This window comes from Ptychodera flava, unplaced genomic scaffold (assembly GCF_041260155.1).
Source record: "Ptychodera flava strain L36383 unplaced genomic scaffold, AS_Pfla_20210202 Scaffold_31__1_contigs__length_3010019_pilon, whole genome shotgun sequence".
NCBI lineage: Eukaryota > Metazoa > Hemichordata > Enteropneusta > Ptychoderidae > Ptychodera > Ptychodera flava.
The window spans coordinates 121,361-138,411 of NW_027248353.1; the positions used below are offsets into that span (position 1 = coordinate 121,361).

Genomic DNA, 17,051 nt, shown 5'->3' on the forward strand with positions numbered 1-17,051 from the left:
CAAGCGACTGGGACCATAGACCCTAAAAACTAACAGAGGAAAGGCCCGGTCCGGTCTTACACTACTATTTATAAAAGAAGAACGTACTAAGTTAATTTGTCGTCGCACCGAAATACTCCTTATTTGCATATGTGTATTTTTTCCGCACCAGAACTGACTCCTCATTTGCATCTTAGTTTTTTTTTTTCCGCACAAAGTCCTGATCAGCATACTGTTTTGTCGCGCCAGAACGACTAGTTTTTTCCGCACAGCACATTCTCCTCATTTGCATATCGTTTTTTTTCCGCACCAGAATGGGCCCAGCGTGAAAACCGGCAGTAACGTAAGTTTCTTACGTCTTTGGAAGAACTTTCTCTCACTATTGGTGATCTGGAACTGTTAAAGTTACCAGAATTTCGTATGCAGATGCATGCAGACAGTGTCACCATAGTCTTCCAAGGACGTAAGAAACTTACGTTACTGCCGGGTTTTCACGCTGGGCCCATTCTCAGTACGGGCTCTGCTATTGGTTCGATTTGAAATGCGCCCATGTGACTTAATGTACCGCGCGGTCTTTTAAATCTGGAATGTGAGAGACGACCAGATGCGCCGAAAAACCTGCTGATTTCTCGACTTTTCATCGGTAAGAGGTAAAAATGTTGAGTATGATTGAGAAGGACCAATGTGCTTTGACCCTACGTCGAATTTTACCGATTTCGTGCTTGCTAGGTGCATTTTTGCGGTGGAAAAAAAGTGTGTGGCAATGAAGTGACATCCCTTGGGTAATGTTAGGCTGTATTGAATTTGCAACGCACATGTATAGTTAGGCTGTATTGAATTTTGCAACGCATAGTATAGTTAGGCTGCAACGCACATGTATAGTTAGGCTGTATTGAATTTGCAACGCATAGTATAGTTAGGCTGCAACGCACATGTATAGTTAGGCTGTATTGAATTTTGCAGCGCATAGTATAGTAAGGCTGTATTGAATTTCGCAGCGCATACTTTGTTCTTTTCTGCAAATACTATCAACAACAACAACAACAACAATAATAAAACAACAACAACAACAAATTTACAGAGTCCAATATATTTTTATTTTTCTCCATTTTTAAATATTTAATCATCATCATCATCATCAATATCGCTGTATTGAATTTTGCAGCGCATGTGTATAGCATGGAGGTAGCTTACCTCCATGTACAGTGAGGCTGTATTGAATTTGCAGCGCATAATTTGTCCTTTTCTGCAAATACTATCAACTACAACAACAACAACAATAACAACAACAACAACAACAACTTTACTGAGTCCAAATATATTTTTATTTTTCTTCATTTTTAAATGTTTAATCATCATCATCATCGGAGCCTGAGAACCCTATGGTTGTACGTGGTACCACTTTCAAACAAAAAATATCCTAAGCATACTGGCAACAATCCTTGGTTGCACTTGAATTTTTGTCGTCGATGAGCTGTTCAAGTCATATGCTGTTGGCATGTTGGAAAATCTGTTTTAGAGAGACTCGTAGCTCATCCCGTTCTAGTCAACTGCCATTGTTGCAAAGTTGCAGACGACACTATGGGCACGTGACCGGGCACTTTTCAAAATTTGGTCTGAACTATTTCCCTAGGGAAATAGCTTTTCAAAAAAAATACCTCTGACGTCACTTTTGTCGATTCAATGGGGACTAGACGTATATATTTTCTCGTCACGTGACGTATTCTGGCGAATCGCGACACGGAATGAGCATGTGGTGTGTTATAATTCGGTCTGTGCACCCAAGCGTACGTCGCGGCGGCATGTATGAACGGTACCAGTGCAAAAAAAGTTCCCTAGGGTGACACAGGGGTAATATAGATTTCATACCTGTGCTAGCCTACATCTCACGATCCGGACCAGTTGATGGGATAAATATATGTATCTTCTGTGACCTTTTGACCTTGTTTTTAAATTTTGTATACACGCTATAAATGTCAGCACGTACGATTCACATTCGTCATCTGAACAAGCGAAGCCAACTCAACAGGCGGTACTGCTGACCTTTACTGCTCTACACTTTGAAGCCAAATATAGGAGCCGTATCCAAAAATTAGGTCAGACAGCCGTAGTACATAACCTTTACGCCACCGACTCATTTATCAAGAGTGTGGAACAGCTAGATTCGCTTTGTGACTTTTACACCTAAGCTTTTGTCTGAGAATAGTACCTATTCTTGAGATCATGAGGTTTTAGGTGACACACATGACACCAAACATTTCTCATAATCAAGAATATTGTAATGTTAGGCCACCGTCTCAAAACGACTCGGTGCATTGTTATCCTGCCCTGGGCTCCCATCTGATGAAACACCTCGCACTGACCCCCGACATGTTCTAACTATCCAAGTCTGACTTACGCCACCAATCTACTAATTATTCACACTAACTTGTGGGGGAGACCCACATTCGCAGACACTTATCTTTAACCTGATTTTTCACCATTAAAATGAATCTTCAACCCGACATGTAGTATATATTTTGGTAGCTCGACAATTGAAGATTACAAAAATTGTGAGAATATTTTCAAACCTGTTTGCTTGTGTTTGTTTTGCTCAAAAATGTGTGTTTTTTGGTTTTTTTCACTTAAAAAGTGTAAGTATGAGATGTAACGATGAAAGAATACCTCTTTGCTGTGTGATTGACAAACTACCATTCTCAAAAGCTTCATTAAATGAGTCAACCATCAAATTGCCTAATAATGGCCAAGCAAATATAACCTTTGCTAAATCAATGCATTTTAACTAATTACGTCTCTTTACTACTAGTTTCAATAAAAATTACGGTACACAGATTGCATTAGTAACGTAATAAAAGCAACGGCACACGTACCACAAGTCACACACATGAACAAAGTTGACAATGTAACAGCGATACATCGTAAATACATGACACACATTTAGACAGTTCAGCTGCCCTGAACATGGCCACTTTCTTTGGGTGCGTTTGAATGCATGTACACTTTCCGTCCTACTGACCGATGCCCATCCGGTTTTGCCTTTGCAGGTATTGCTAGGTAAACATAAATAATGTCGACACTCGACAGCAGAGATGTCTCTCAGAATAGTTTGTTTGGTACACTGATAGAACTTTCCTCTGCTGACTACATTCAACTCGCAGTCACTGTAACTGAAAGAGACTGCTAGTGCTGTTTCTTGTCCTTCGCTGACACAAAGAGTAACATTGCACGCTGAGCGATGTCTGACACCAACGCAACGACTGTCGAGTCTACTTTTGGTGACAAACTGCCCTGATCGGTTGACTCTAATATAGCTTAGATGAAATCACGTGCAGTGACTGCTCATTCAGGTGTGAAAACCACACTATAAATTTTATGATGTTTATCAAATTTGAATAGAAAGGTTTGAGAGAGGGAAAGAGAGTTCTCCAAAAAAAACCAGAGGAATAAATTCGAAACGTTTTCGTGCGTCATGAATCCGTGAATATCACTTTAATGCTGTTAAATCCTGTAGGAAAAGTCTATGTTTAGAAAGAAGGTGTACATTTAGACCGAATTTAAGTAATTTCGGTCCTATTTAAAACATAATGTAAAGTGAATTCCCAATTAAAGCCGTCAATTCAAAATTGTCCGCAAAACATACTGCTTAGAAAACGTTGGGATGAGCCTTTTCTGACGGAAACATCGAACCTAAGTCCATGTGCGAAATGTCATGCAGAAATGGCAATACATGCGGAACAGGTGATTATTATTAATGGCAGTATTCAATTTCAAGATGTAAAAAGGGCGGAATTTGTTACCGATATCTAGACGGAATTTACTTTCTCCACGAGATCTTGATACATGTACTGCATAGATTTTGGATTGAATAAGTTTAATTTCGAGCACTGAACATGTCTCGTCGGCATCGTTTTAAGGTTCAAGGTCAAGAGCTGCCTGTTTCAAACTGAGAATTATCTCCGATTCTTATTTATTTCTATTTCAAAGTTATGGGGAGTTAAATATTGCAGACGTATATTTTAATCGCTCCAAAATCGATAAAAATTATTGAAGGGAAGCATATAAAAACAAAACACTCTTTTAAGGATATGATAACATCTTTCCACCACATAAATATCTCAATAAAAATATCTTAATTGAGAAAAATATATACCTGTAAGTACCGGCTTTTCAGTTAGTAGCATACAGATGCAACTCCAACTGGCTGTAAAATCAAGTAAACAGTAAATGTATTGCTTTTCATAATTCTCATCATGATGAGAAGGAGGGTGTCCTTATGACACGAATATGTTCAGATGAAGTGGGTATAAATATTACAATACAAGCAAATGCAGCATGGTCTTCATTTGGCAAATAAACATGGCAACATATTCGCTTTGCAGGGTCAAACCACTTTTACGAAAGAGTATATCATAAAATATAGATTATAAGGAATACATCAAATATGTATTTCTGCACAAAATACTAATATTTTGTCCGTTGTATCATGACTCTCTTAAATTTGAGACACCAGCCAGCGGTAAATATTGAAGTCTGGCGTCTACAGCTACATGTAAAACTCATATATTATTTGTTAGATTGTAAACAGGACTTGGCAACCAGAAAACTAATTCCTGCTTAGGGGTGTTGGAACATAAGGGTGTAGGAATATAGGTTTGTATGAATATAGGGGTGTCAGGGCGTAGGGCTGTGGAAATGTATAGGGTGTCAGAACAAAGGGTTGTGGGAATATATGGTTGTCAGAACATAGGGTGTCGATATATTGTGATATGGACTTATAGGGGTGTGGAAATGTAGCGGTGTCAGAACACAGTGGTGTGGGAATATAGGGGTGTGGGAATATATAAGGGTATCAGAAAAAAGGGGTGTGGGAATATATAGGGGTGTCGGAACATAGGGCAGTCACCATGTTGAGTAATGGACGGTACGTGTGCAGAGCATCTGTTGACTGATTGACTGGACACATTTACTCGGCGAAACGTCAGCACTTCGGCAAAGCAGCCAATTCCGATTACTTTGCCAGAAATATGATCTTTTTTACATTAAATATTAAATATTTAGATAGATACATTATATAGGGAACCCCAAGCTATGATGAGACGCGAATGTTGTACCACACCGTCAGAGAGAAAGTAGTTTTCGGTTCCCGCAGTAGATTTCTGTGCTGTTTTATGGATAGAAATCCGGTTGGATCGTTTGCATATGCACGGGGAAGGGATGAAAACAGCATTGCACTGGAAACTCTAGCACGTGCTGAACGGAACGCTCACCACACATTCCGGTAGCATTTAACAGTGACAAACGTCCAGCAAGACTCTCACACCTATGTGATTCATGTCCTCCTCTGTCAGGCTGGTCAAGGTCATTTAGCAACCTGGATAACCACTAACATGAACATGAACAATCTCGATATCATCCATGTTTAAAATAATCTTCTGGGTCATCACGAGTTTTGGACTCCCTAACACAATGATGAGTAACTTCAAGTAAAATGACACCTTCGAGTTTCGCAAGTCCCATTGGACTAATCTTATGCTCCTTTTTTGACTTGTGCTCGCTGGCTATTGTTCTTTGTGTTCTATTGAACTTTGTGAGTTTATAGTAAAAATGGGAGTTACTAAAAACTGAGAATTAGAAAGTGAAAAATACGACTCCGAGTCCAAAATGGGATTTAGTCAAAAATGGAAGTTAGTCAGAAATGAGCGTTTGAAAGTTGAAAATGCGACTTCGGGTCGAAAATTGGAGTTCGAATTTTGACCTTGATTATGCGCCATATTAAGCTGGTAGTAGCTAGTAGAACCCTCGGTGACTAAACAGGTACTAACCGAAAGGGAATAGCATTTCTGTAATCACGTGATCGGAGATTTAGATGTCCAGATGATGTGAGATAAGAATTAAGTGAAGCTTTAATGTTTTTGTTTTGCTTTCCCCCGATCAATTCCAATGTTACGCTGCTCCCGAAATCAACACGCATGCGTCTGACATACATCCTAAGTAATGTAACTGCAGTTTGAAGCCGCCTTCCTGAGTTGGTCCTTATGGAAGACCGGTCACGACATGCGACATGCGAGTTTTTAAAACTGCGATCTGCGGTTAGGGTTAGGGTAAGGGGTTAGGGTTAGGGTTAGGGTAGGGGTTAGGGTTAGGGTTAGAGGTTAGGTTTTCTCTGGTAAAAAGCCTTACTTCGCTCTCAACCCTGGAGGTTAGGCCAAGGGAGGGAAAAATTGTAACGGCATAACTTAGGGTTAGTTAGCGTTAGGGGTTAGGGTTAGGGTAGGGTTAGGGTTAGGGTTAGGGTTAGGTCGCAGATCACAGTTAAAGACGCAGGTCGTATGTCGCAGGTCGTGACCGGTCTTCCATACATGTCTGAGTCCTAACGTGGCCGCTATTTCTCCCACGGTGTATTCATTGTAGAAGTATGCAGAAATAAGCTCGTCTCTACCTCTGTAATCCATCGTTAGGAGGAGAACGAAATGACATGTATGCAAACGCCATATTAGTTTTGCAACTCGCATGTCGCAGTTTAAGAACTCGCATGTCGCAGTTTAAGAACTCCCAGGTCGCAGTTTAAAAAAAACTCGCATGTCGCATGTCGTGACCGGTCTTCCATAGGTCCGTGAGTATTCTTGCATCAGGCATAGCTCACAGTGTTCTACATCCACTGCATGAATCGTCCTGGCGAAATTTTCGTGACAACGTACTCTACGAATCTTTGTCACACAAGGGATCGTATAAGCGGTACGTGAACTGTAGAAAAAATCAGAGGCGGAGTTGAACCCATCGATTTGCTCACGCTTATTGCTTATCCGTTTCGCCAGGGGTTTTATAGAGGTCCATGCACACTTGACGGATACTAATTTTGTTCTGCAATGCGAGCATCTTATCAAGCTCACACAAACATAAATAAAAAAGTAATTTTCTTCAAAATGATACGGTTCATTCAAAACGCGAAATAGTCCAGTCAATCTACGAGATTTTGGCACCTAACCCACCACAAATTGCAACAGAATTTTTTTCTTCAGAATGCATTTTAATGAGGTACCCAGAACAACATATTAAAAGTTTACTCGAATCCACCTTGGGGAAATATGTCTAATTTGCATAAATCAAATATGGCGGCCAACCATCATACAAAATAACATAATTGGCTATATATCACATATTGAACAAGCTATTTCAGTGATTTCAAAGTCTGACACTAGTTATTTGGCTCAGGGAATCATTGAATCAGTTGGAGGTATAATGTTTCACATAGGCACCTCGTTAATTTGCATAATTCCAATATGGCGGCCAACATTCCTACAAAAGACATTTTCGGTCATATACCACGTAATAAACACGCTATTTCAGTGATTTTAAAGTTAAAAGTAATTTTTTTAAGCATGGACAAACGATTTTCGAGATGCTATGATTGCATAGTTGTAATTGCATAATTCCAATATGGTGGCCAACATACCTACAAAAGACATTTTCTGTCATATACCACGTATTAACCCTTTGGCGCCAAGTCTATTTTGTCAACTTTCTAAAATATACCACGGTCAATTTTTCTGCCTTTTGCCAAAATTTTGATAAAAATATGTAGACTGCTGAAAAATGATATCCATTTGGTCCAAAATTATGAAAAAACGTACAGAAATGTTCACAGAAATTGGTAAAATATTGCATTAAAATTTTGGTGTAAAAAATTACAGCAGTCAAAGGGTTAAACAAGCTATTTCTGTGATTTCAAAGTTAAAAGTATATTTCTTTGGCATGGTCAAATGATGTTTGAGGTGCAATGATTTGCGTTGGCACTTCGTTAATTTGCATAAATCCAATACAAAAGAAATTTTCTGTCATAAAATGTATTGAACAATCTATTTCAGCCATTTTGAAGTTTAATTTTATTTCTTGAGCATGAAGAAACACCTTTTGTGGTTCAATGTTTTTAAAAGACACTTTGATGATTTTCAGAAATTAAATATGGCTGCCAAATTAATGCCCAAATAGCTTCTAATATAAATAAGGTTATGGTAGAGTTTTTAGGAATAGGAATATCAAGAAAAAAACTGTCAAGAGGGCACTGCACCCTACTCACTGTATTTTGCAAATATTCTTCCAATTTTTATTAATTTGTTAACCCAAGATTAAAATTGGTTAGGTTCACCTTTTAGCTTGGCAAGCAGTCGTAGGTTGCATGATATAGAAGGGTTAATGTATGCAAATGTATGCAAATCACCCAAATTCCTGCTTCCCTTTTATCCGAATTTCAAGATTTCCAAAGAATATAACTCTGTTCTGGCTGGGCTGAAATTTTCACATTATGTTTTTAAATGCTATATAACAAAACAGCTATTTGTTTTGCAAAAAATTCTTACATTTTGAATTAGAGGCATTTTTATTTTGCTAACCATGATTTTAAGCACTTTTTTGAGTGTCAGTCGTTCAGCCCATGCCATTTTAGAATGAGGATATGACCTTGTTTCAAGTAAAATATTACATTTCACAAAATAGTTTGTACGGGTTTCCTTGTCATCTTAGATGAGAAATATTCCTCAGAAAAACTGTGTTGGCAACGTGCAGCTCCACATTAAGTCCTTGAACATTTATTTTTAAAAATGTAGAAAATATACAATAAATGTACTTACAATAACGATCCATTTACGAATAAAAGTTTATTTTAATAGGTGTCTACTGTGATACCTGAATTCGTTAAAATACCCCATAAATATATTGTATTTTGAAAAGAATGTTAAAGCAAATTTGGTAGACTTCCAGATATGACTTCCGAACGGATTAAAATACGTTTATGTTGATGTGCGTTTACTATTGAGGTAGTAAGAAAGTCATGCAATTTTAATTATTTGTGATTTTCTAAATATGACAACCGCGTTAATGATTGTTAGTCATCTAATAATAATCTCTTTCTGAATATAACATTGGATTTATCTGTGTACGGCATTATTTGTTATTTTTATAGGTGCTTTATACTCTACAGTGTTAAAACATGCAATCTTTAATGTTTACTGTTTTAAAAAAGTCGTGGACAAAATCTTTAGTTTCTAATTTAGACTGAACCCCTTCCTTATGGACAAGTGCATCTTTGGTACATCCCCCTAGATGATAGGCAAGAAGTCATCACACATAACAGCAAAAATACAATAAACACAACAAAGATAATAACAACGCAAAAAATAAAATAATGTGACCAAAAATAACACATGCCACAATACAGACAAATTAAAATTTAGCGCTGATGACAATGTCAGACTCTTAAAAACTTGATCAACACACAAACTCACAAAAATTGAAAATTGCATGCTTAGCAAAGACTTAAAATTAATTCAAACAACTCATTAGCCCAACAGAATCCAACTGTTACATGATACAAACATGTACATCTGGAAAAATGACACTTGGAAAAATGACTCAAGATGTACTTCTTTGTATTTTGTAATAGTTGGATTCTGTGTTTGGATTAATTGTAAGTCTTTGCTAAAGCATGCAGTTTTCAGATTTTTTGAGTTTGTGTGTCCAGAAAGTTTTTATGAATCTGACATTGTTTGCAATAGTGCTAAGTTTCAATTTGTGTGTATTACGACATTTTTTATTTCGGTCATATCATTTTTTTCTGTTTTTTAGCTTTGTTGTGTTTATTGTATTTTGCTGGTATGTGTGATGACTTCTTGCCTATCATCTAAGGGATCTTATAAAGATGCACCCATCCATAAGAAGGGAGTTCAGTCTAAATTAAAAACTAAAGACTTTGAACACCCCTTTTTTTAACAGTAAACGTTACAGATTACATGCTTGACACTGTAGAGTGTTAAACACTCTTACAAATTACGAAAATGCCACACACAGATGAATTCAATGTTATATTTAGAAAGAGAATTTATCATTCAGAAGACTAACAGTCGTCATATACAGAAAAATCAAAAAATTTTAAAAATGAATGTCCAAGGACTTAACAGTTTCTTCTTGATAGTTTCCTAGTGCTAAAAACTATACCAAAACCGTTATTTATATTAGAAGCTATTAAGCCATGGGGCATTAATATGGCAGCCATATTTAATTTATGCAAATTATCAAAGGGCCTTTGTAAAAATTGAGCCACTAAAAGTGTTTCTTCATACCCAAGAAAAATATTAAAACTTTAAAATCAAAGAAATAGCTTGTTTAATGCGTGGTATATGACCGACAATGTCCTTTGTAGGAATGTTGGCCACCATATTGGATTTATGCAAATTAACAAATTTCCTATGCAAATCATATCATCTCGAAAATCGTTTGTGCATGCCAAAGAAATATACTTTTAACTTTAAAATCCTGAAATAGTTTGTTAATATGTGGTATATGACCGAAAATGTCTTTGTAGGAATGTTGGCCGCCATATTGGAATTATGCAAATTAATAAAGTACCTATAAGGAACATTATACCTCCAAAATAATTCCCTTGGTCAAATTACTAGTGTCAGACTTTGAAATCACTGAAATAGCTTGTTTAACATGTGATATATAGCAAATTATGTTATTTTGTTTGATGGTTGGCCGCCATATTTGATTTATGCAAATTAGACATATTTCCCCAAGGTGGATTCGAGTAAACTTTTAATATGTTGTTCTGGGTACCTCTCTGAAATGCATTTTGAAGAAAAAAATTCTGTTGCAATTTGTGGTGGGTCTAACCCTATTTTGACTGGACTATTAACACCTGAAATCGTCTCAGGGAACTTTGTGTCATTAATCCACACGAAAACAGAGAGCCGCGTTGACGAGCGATGTCATATTTGGGTAAGCCTAATTCACGTGCCACGTGCCGCGTGCCACGTGCCGCGTGCCACATGCCGCGTGCCAGGGACTCGTGAGAAATTATGCGGAGGGAGGGAGGGCCTAATTAAAAGAGTATTCGACGGAATCTGACACAAGCACACATGGGAATCTAGGAGTTGCGTTAGTTTATACATGCCCAGAGTATATTCCGGCAACACCACAATAGCTCTGTTCACGGTTACAGGTTTGTTACTAAATATAGCTGTACGCGCGCGACATCGGACACGTAGCTTGAAATGCAGACAAATTTTATCAATGTTGCATACATGGCCGTTTTTGCAGCTTGTACTCTGAGTCGTGAACATGCCTTTTAGTATTCATTGTTACACTAGTAGTCATGTACTAAGATGTGTTTTCGTCAGTTTTACATGCGTAATTTTCAAAAGTGTAATCTAAAAATGCGGACAAATATTTATTTTTGCATATTAATTAGAAAAAGTCACGTAAACTGTGAACAACCCTATACCATCTCAACACTACCTTTGTTACGCCAAACTCACAAAAGTCGGGGATAAAAATTAATAGATGGAATTAAGTCTTTAGAGTTTGACCAATTTCGACACTTCTACACACAGAGAGGCCGACTTCGTCTTGGAGCCGAGTTGTCGCAGAGCAGAGAAGTTTGCGACCGGCCGTGTTCTCATTGTATTCAAACTTATTGGCATGTAAAGACCGGCACAATTGTGCATTTTGTCGCAAAACCTTCGCGATCTTTGTGACAAACTGATGGTGAATCACAGTGATATTTGGGAAAGGGTGTCAGTCATTGTTTTCATTACCAGAAAGTAAATTGAAGTAATGCGGAACAACAAATGTTACGGTAATAACACAGCGTGTAGGTATAAAAGTTGGCTACAGATGGAGACATACGAGATACGCTATCCGTTCACGTGATCGCTAGGTCGGAAGCAATTTACACTCAAAGTCGATGCCGAAAAGACAAAGTGAAATATTATTGGCCGATAATTTTAGTTTTTCTCTATTTTCCCGCCTTTGGCAACCTTACCATATGGTCTACAAAATCAGTGTACAGAATTTTGATTGATCAATTTTTAATGTTACAAATTTACGCGCAGTTTGATTTTGAAAAATACTGGCCCTCCCTCCCTATAATTTCTCTCGAGTCCCTTTCTGCATATGCACAGAATTCGCTGGTCATTCGCTGGTCCCCAGTTCATGCATTTAGAAGGCGGCGTTGAAGCCCGAATGTTGATTTATTCATGAAAATGAATTAATGAATTAAATTGGAGTGAAAATGCATCTATTTCTGGCACGCGGCACGTGGCACGTGGCACGCGGCACTTGCATTAGGCTTACCCATCATATTTATCTTGACCGACTTTGTTCAATGCCGAGTCGTGGTTAAGCCCCAAGGGCAAGCCAGATATACTTCCTTTATTTTGTTGTTGCTGTCGTTTTTTGTTCTGTTCATAGAGGTAGGAAGCTACCTCCATGTTCTGTTGTAGTCGTTGAACGTGTCTTGTATTTATATAGGCCGAATCTATTGATCCCCAGGTGTTAATAGCCATCTATGGCTACTCAAGACTGTGTCAATAGCGAACTAGCCCTGTTTGGCTATTGACACCCCATGATTTTGTCTTTACTTGGCCTCAAAATTCGCCAAAACTTAGTTATTCTTAACAACATACATTCTATCTAGAACTTCAAAAAATTATATCCATTGTGGTCATCGTATTTCAGTCCCACAGTGCCACTGCAGACCGCCTTTACCAATCGGTGCCAATAGCCAACCAGTATGAAAAGCCATGACTGACTTAAGTGGTCTAATATCATGGTGTGCTTGGTATTTGATATGTTGTGCTGGGCCTTCAATATATTGTGCTGGTGATGTGATATGTTGTGCTGGGCATTCAATATCTTGTCCTGGGCATTTAATATATTGTGTTAGGCATTAAATATGTTGTGCTGGGCATTCAATATATTGTGCTGGGCATTCGATATGTTGTGCTGGGCATTTGATATGTTGTGCTGGGCATTTGATATGTTGTGCTGGTCATTCAAAATGTTGTGCGGGGCATTCAATATATTGTGCTGGACATTTAATATATTGTGCTGGGCATTTGATATGTTGTGCTGGGCATTTAATATATTGTGCTGGGCATTCAATATATTGTGCTGGGCATTTAATATGTTGTGCTGGGCATTTGATATGTTGTTCTGGGCATTCAATATGTTGTGCTGGGCATTTGATATGTTGTGCTGGGTTTCAATATGTTGTGCTGGGCATTCAATATGTTGTGCTGGGCATTCGATATGTTGTGCTGGACATTTGATATGTTGTCCTGGGCATTCAATATGTTGTGCCTGGTATCCAATATGCTGTGCTGGGCATTCGATATATTGTGCTTGGCATTTGATATATTGTGCTGGGTATTCAACTTATTGTTCTGGGCGTTTAATATGTTGTCCTTGGCATTTACCATATTGTCATAGGCATTAAATGTGTTTTCTTAGACATTTTATATATTGAGCTAGGCATTTGATTTGTTGTCCTAGGCATACTATTTTGTTCTAGGCATAATTTTTCCCCCAGTGAAAGGGCCATGACTTTTTGATTCAGCGTATTTCGCGACTTTGGCGGAATTCTCCGAAGGAAATGAACTTAAACAGTGAGGCACTGACTCAAATTAGTGGTAGAAATATTAATGTACTCCATGCTTAATAGCCTGTCAGACTACAACACCCAGGTCTAGTTAGGCCTAGCCTAGCCCAGGCCAAACTTTTATCTGATTAAATTCTGATGTCCACATGAGTAGGTATTATTACTGTCTTTTTCTTCTTCAGTCACACCCTCAATGAGGGATCTACTGCAGTTAAAGTCCGTAATAAGATTGAGCCGAGCCTAGTCCGAACAACAAATACAGGGGCTTCGCGAAGCGCCGAACCACGTACGGTACCTGAAAACAACTTGAACAGCAAAGCCAAACAAAGGCTGTACTGTTTGTCCGGTAGAATGACAATTACAGTGGCGAGCAGATTTGACGTTTAAATGAAGCTGGGTATTGATAAGTTTGTAGTATATATTACCTACTCTGTTCCTAAATGCACAATGCTTGTTCCAAATATTGCTTCACTAGCGGCAGGTTCTCAAAGACAAAAATAATAAACAGTACACAAACTCTTTTCACACTTAACAACAAGTTTCCCATTTAATTACCCGCAGGCTTTTCTCATCAGTAAAAGCTGATTACTTCAATTACAACCATTTTCAGTATTAGACAGCGAAGCTGTAATGACATCTCAGAACGCATTGGAAATTGCAAATCCCCAGACTTCTACAGCCTTTACATGACTTTATCTTGACTCATTGTTTGTGCCAAAGCTCCTATGTCCCTGTACTATGGCTAATCGACCACGTTCATTCAACATTTACCCGATGCACAGTCAGTCGACTGTGATTGGTGACACGAGAAAGCCCTCCTGAACTTGCGCCAATCAAGTAATATTTTCTTCTTGTCTTTTTCACCTTACTTTGACTTTAGTAGTTCTTGTTTTCACATTTTATACCCAGCGTACTGTGTTGTGAGGCAGTGTGTAAAACAGTGGAGCAGTGAGGTCAAGTTGCACATGCCCGTGGAAAATGGAGTGTGTTGCGTCATTTTTCCAGGGGACGCTGCGTGAGAGCGGAATAAGTTCGGTATTTTATTGCTAAGGAACCGCTCAGTTTCTAAAGGGAGGGAGCAAGTTTCCGTTATTAGTTTTCAAAAGCAGATAGACTTCCTCCTTTCGGGACCAAAACTTGTGACCCCCTTTTTTGAAAGGCGAAATGATATGATGGTATTGCCCCCCCCCCCCCAAGTTAAAAGTTAAATAAGCATGAAAAGAATACTAAGAACACCTAAAAATAACACATGCCCATAGTATTGCTTCATGGGTATACACTTTTTCACCATTATATAACCAACATATCAAATGCCCAAGAAAACGAATAAAATGCCGAGCACAATATGTTGAATGCCCAGCACAACATATTGAATGCCCATGACAATATATTGAATGCCCAGCACAACATATTAAATGCCCAGGACAACATATCAAATGCCCAGCACAACATATCGAATGCCCAGCACAATATATCGAATGCCAAGCAAAACACATTGAATGCCTAGCACATGAGCAAAACATTTTGAATTCCCAGGAAAACATATTAAATGCCCCAAAAATATATTGAATGCCCAGCTAGCACAATATACTGAATGCCAAGCACAATATATCCAATGCCCTGCACAATATATCGAATTCCCAGCACAACATATTGAATGCCTCATCCCACACACCTCTCTGAAAGCATACTGTGTATGGACGTTCATTCCAACCATTTTCTAAAATCTTTTTTTCTTTCTTTCGTATACTTTGACCGGGCAGTCGCTTAGAAATTGGGCTTTCCATGTTTGTGTAAGGGTTTGAATGCATCACGCGGACTATCTGGTATTCGCATGTAAACGTGCATGACCTTTGTGTCAACTGATGCGCCAAATCAGGCTTTGAAGTTATACCCTTGCGATCTTCTGCGTCAACAAAATTGGTGATCAATTAAGCTCAGATGAGGTCGAGCTGCTGAAATGGCAGTCTTGCTAGGGGGAGTGTCTGTGGCAAAAGAGGACCAGCCTACGGGATGACCTCTTGATGACCTCCACAGTGTGGGAGCTTCATTACTTTTGTAATTTCTTATCATTATGTAAACATATGAAGTTAAAACATAATGTGCATAACACTTTCATCAAGTAAATAATTTTGAAATAACATATATGAAACGAGAATTCGTAACTAGGTGTTTGAAGGAATTGTGCAATAACAAGGCGACTGGATTAGACAATCTGAGTGCTAAGAATGCTTAAATTATCTGCTACTATCATTGCCCCCTCACTATGCAAAATTTTCAATCTTAGTATAAATCCGGTATATTTCCTGATCAATGGAAAGTAGCCCGAGTTGTTCCCTTGTTCAAGGCTGGTTCAAAACAAGACCTTTGTAACTACAGACCAGTTTCAATACTACCAATTGTCTCCAAAATTATTGAAAAGCATGTGCACATTCAGTTGTACAAGCATATCAAGCCGCTATTGAACAATTCTCAATCAGGATTTAGAGAGCACCATTCGTGCGAAACAGCCTTGATTAAACTCAGCAACTTGTGGCTAAAAGCTATGGATAATAGAGATATTAATGGAGTAGTGTTTTTGGATCTTAAGAAAGCTTTTGATCTGGTTGATCATAGTGTATTGTTAGAAAAATTATCAATTTACAGGTGTGATGGTAAATCTCTTCGGTGGTTTAAATCTTACCTACAAAATCGCATGCAATTGGTTCAATTTAGAAGTTTTTACTCTACAAAGCAACATATTTTGACTGGCGTTCCCCAAGGTAGTACACTTGGGCCTTTATTTTTCATCATTTACATATTGATAATAACATTGACATGTACGCAGATGATTCAACCATAACTACCAGTGCAAAATGTAGTCAAGAAATTAAGACAACTTTGAACTCTGACTTAAATAATGTTCATAATTGGTGTAAGAATAATAGAATGGCCATTAATTGTGACAAGACAAAGACAATGATTGTAACAACGCAACAAAGACGTAGACATTTGAATAAACAAACTTAAGACTCTAATCTTGGTCAAACGGAATTGCAAGCAGTACACTGTGAAAAGATTCTGGTACGCTTGTCGATGAAAATCTCTCATGGAAGCAGCACTGTGACAAGATTTTTAAAAAAGTAAATAGTAATATTGCTTTGCTCAAGAGAATAAGACAGTTTTTACCTATGAATATAAGAAAACTTTTTTATAATAGCTATATTTTACCACACTTGGATTACTGTTGTCATTTATGGGAGCATCACCGTTTATGAAAAGGTTGCATAAGATTCAGAAACGTGCTATCAGAGTGATGTGTGATGCAAGGTATAATGCTTCGACCGAGCATTTTTTTAAAACAATGCATATAATGCCATTACCAGATACAATAGTTATAAAAATGTTTGTATGGTTTTTAAATGTTAAATAATCTTGCACCGCAATATATGACAAGTCTTTTTACCGAAATTGATCATAAAAGAGTTACAAGATCAAAGATGCAAAATTGTTAGTGGATCCTGCAACAAATAAGGATTTTTATCGAAAAGGGTTTACTGTAAATAGTGCCAATCAGTGGAATAATGTCGATTTAATTATAAGATCTAGTAACTCATTAAGCAGTTTTAAACCGCCTACCTGAAAGCTTATTGGGTAT

At 37.9% G+C, this 17,051-nt stretch overlaps 1 protein-coding gene across 1 annotated transcript in view; it reads right to left on the reverse strand.

The window, feature by feature from the left end:
• LOC139127398 (flavin-containing monooxygenase 5-like) overlaps positions 1-17,051 on the reverse strand; it is a 147,742-nt gene that overhangs the window by 60,525 nt on the left and 70,166 nt on the right. The gene's annotated exons all lie outside the window — the stretch shown is intronic.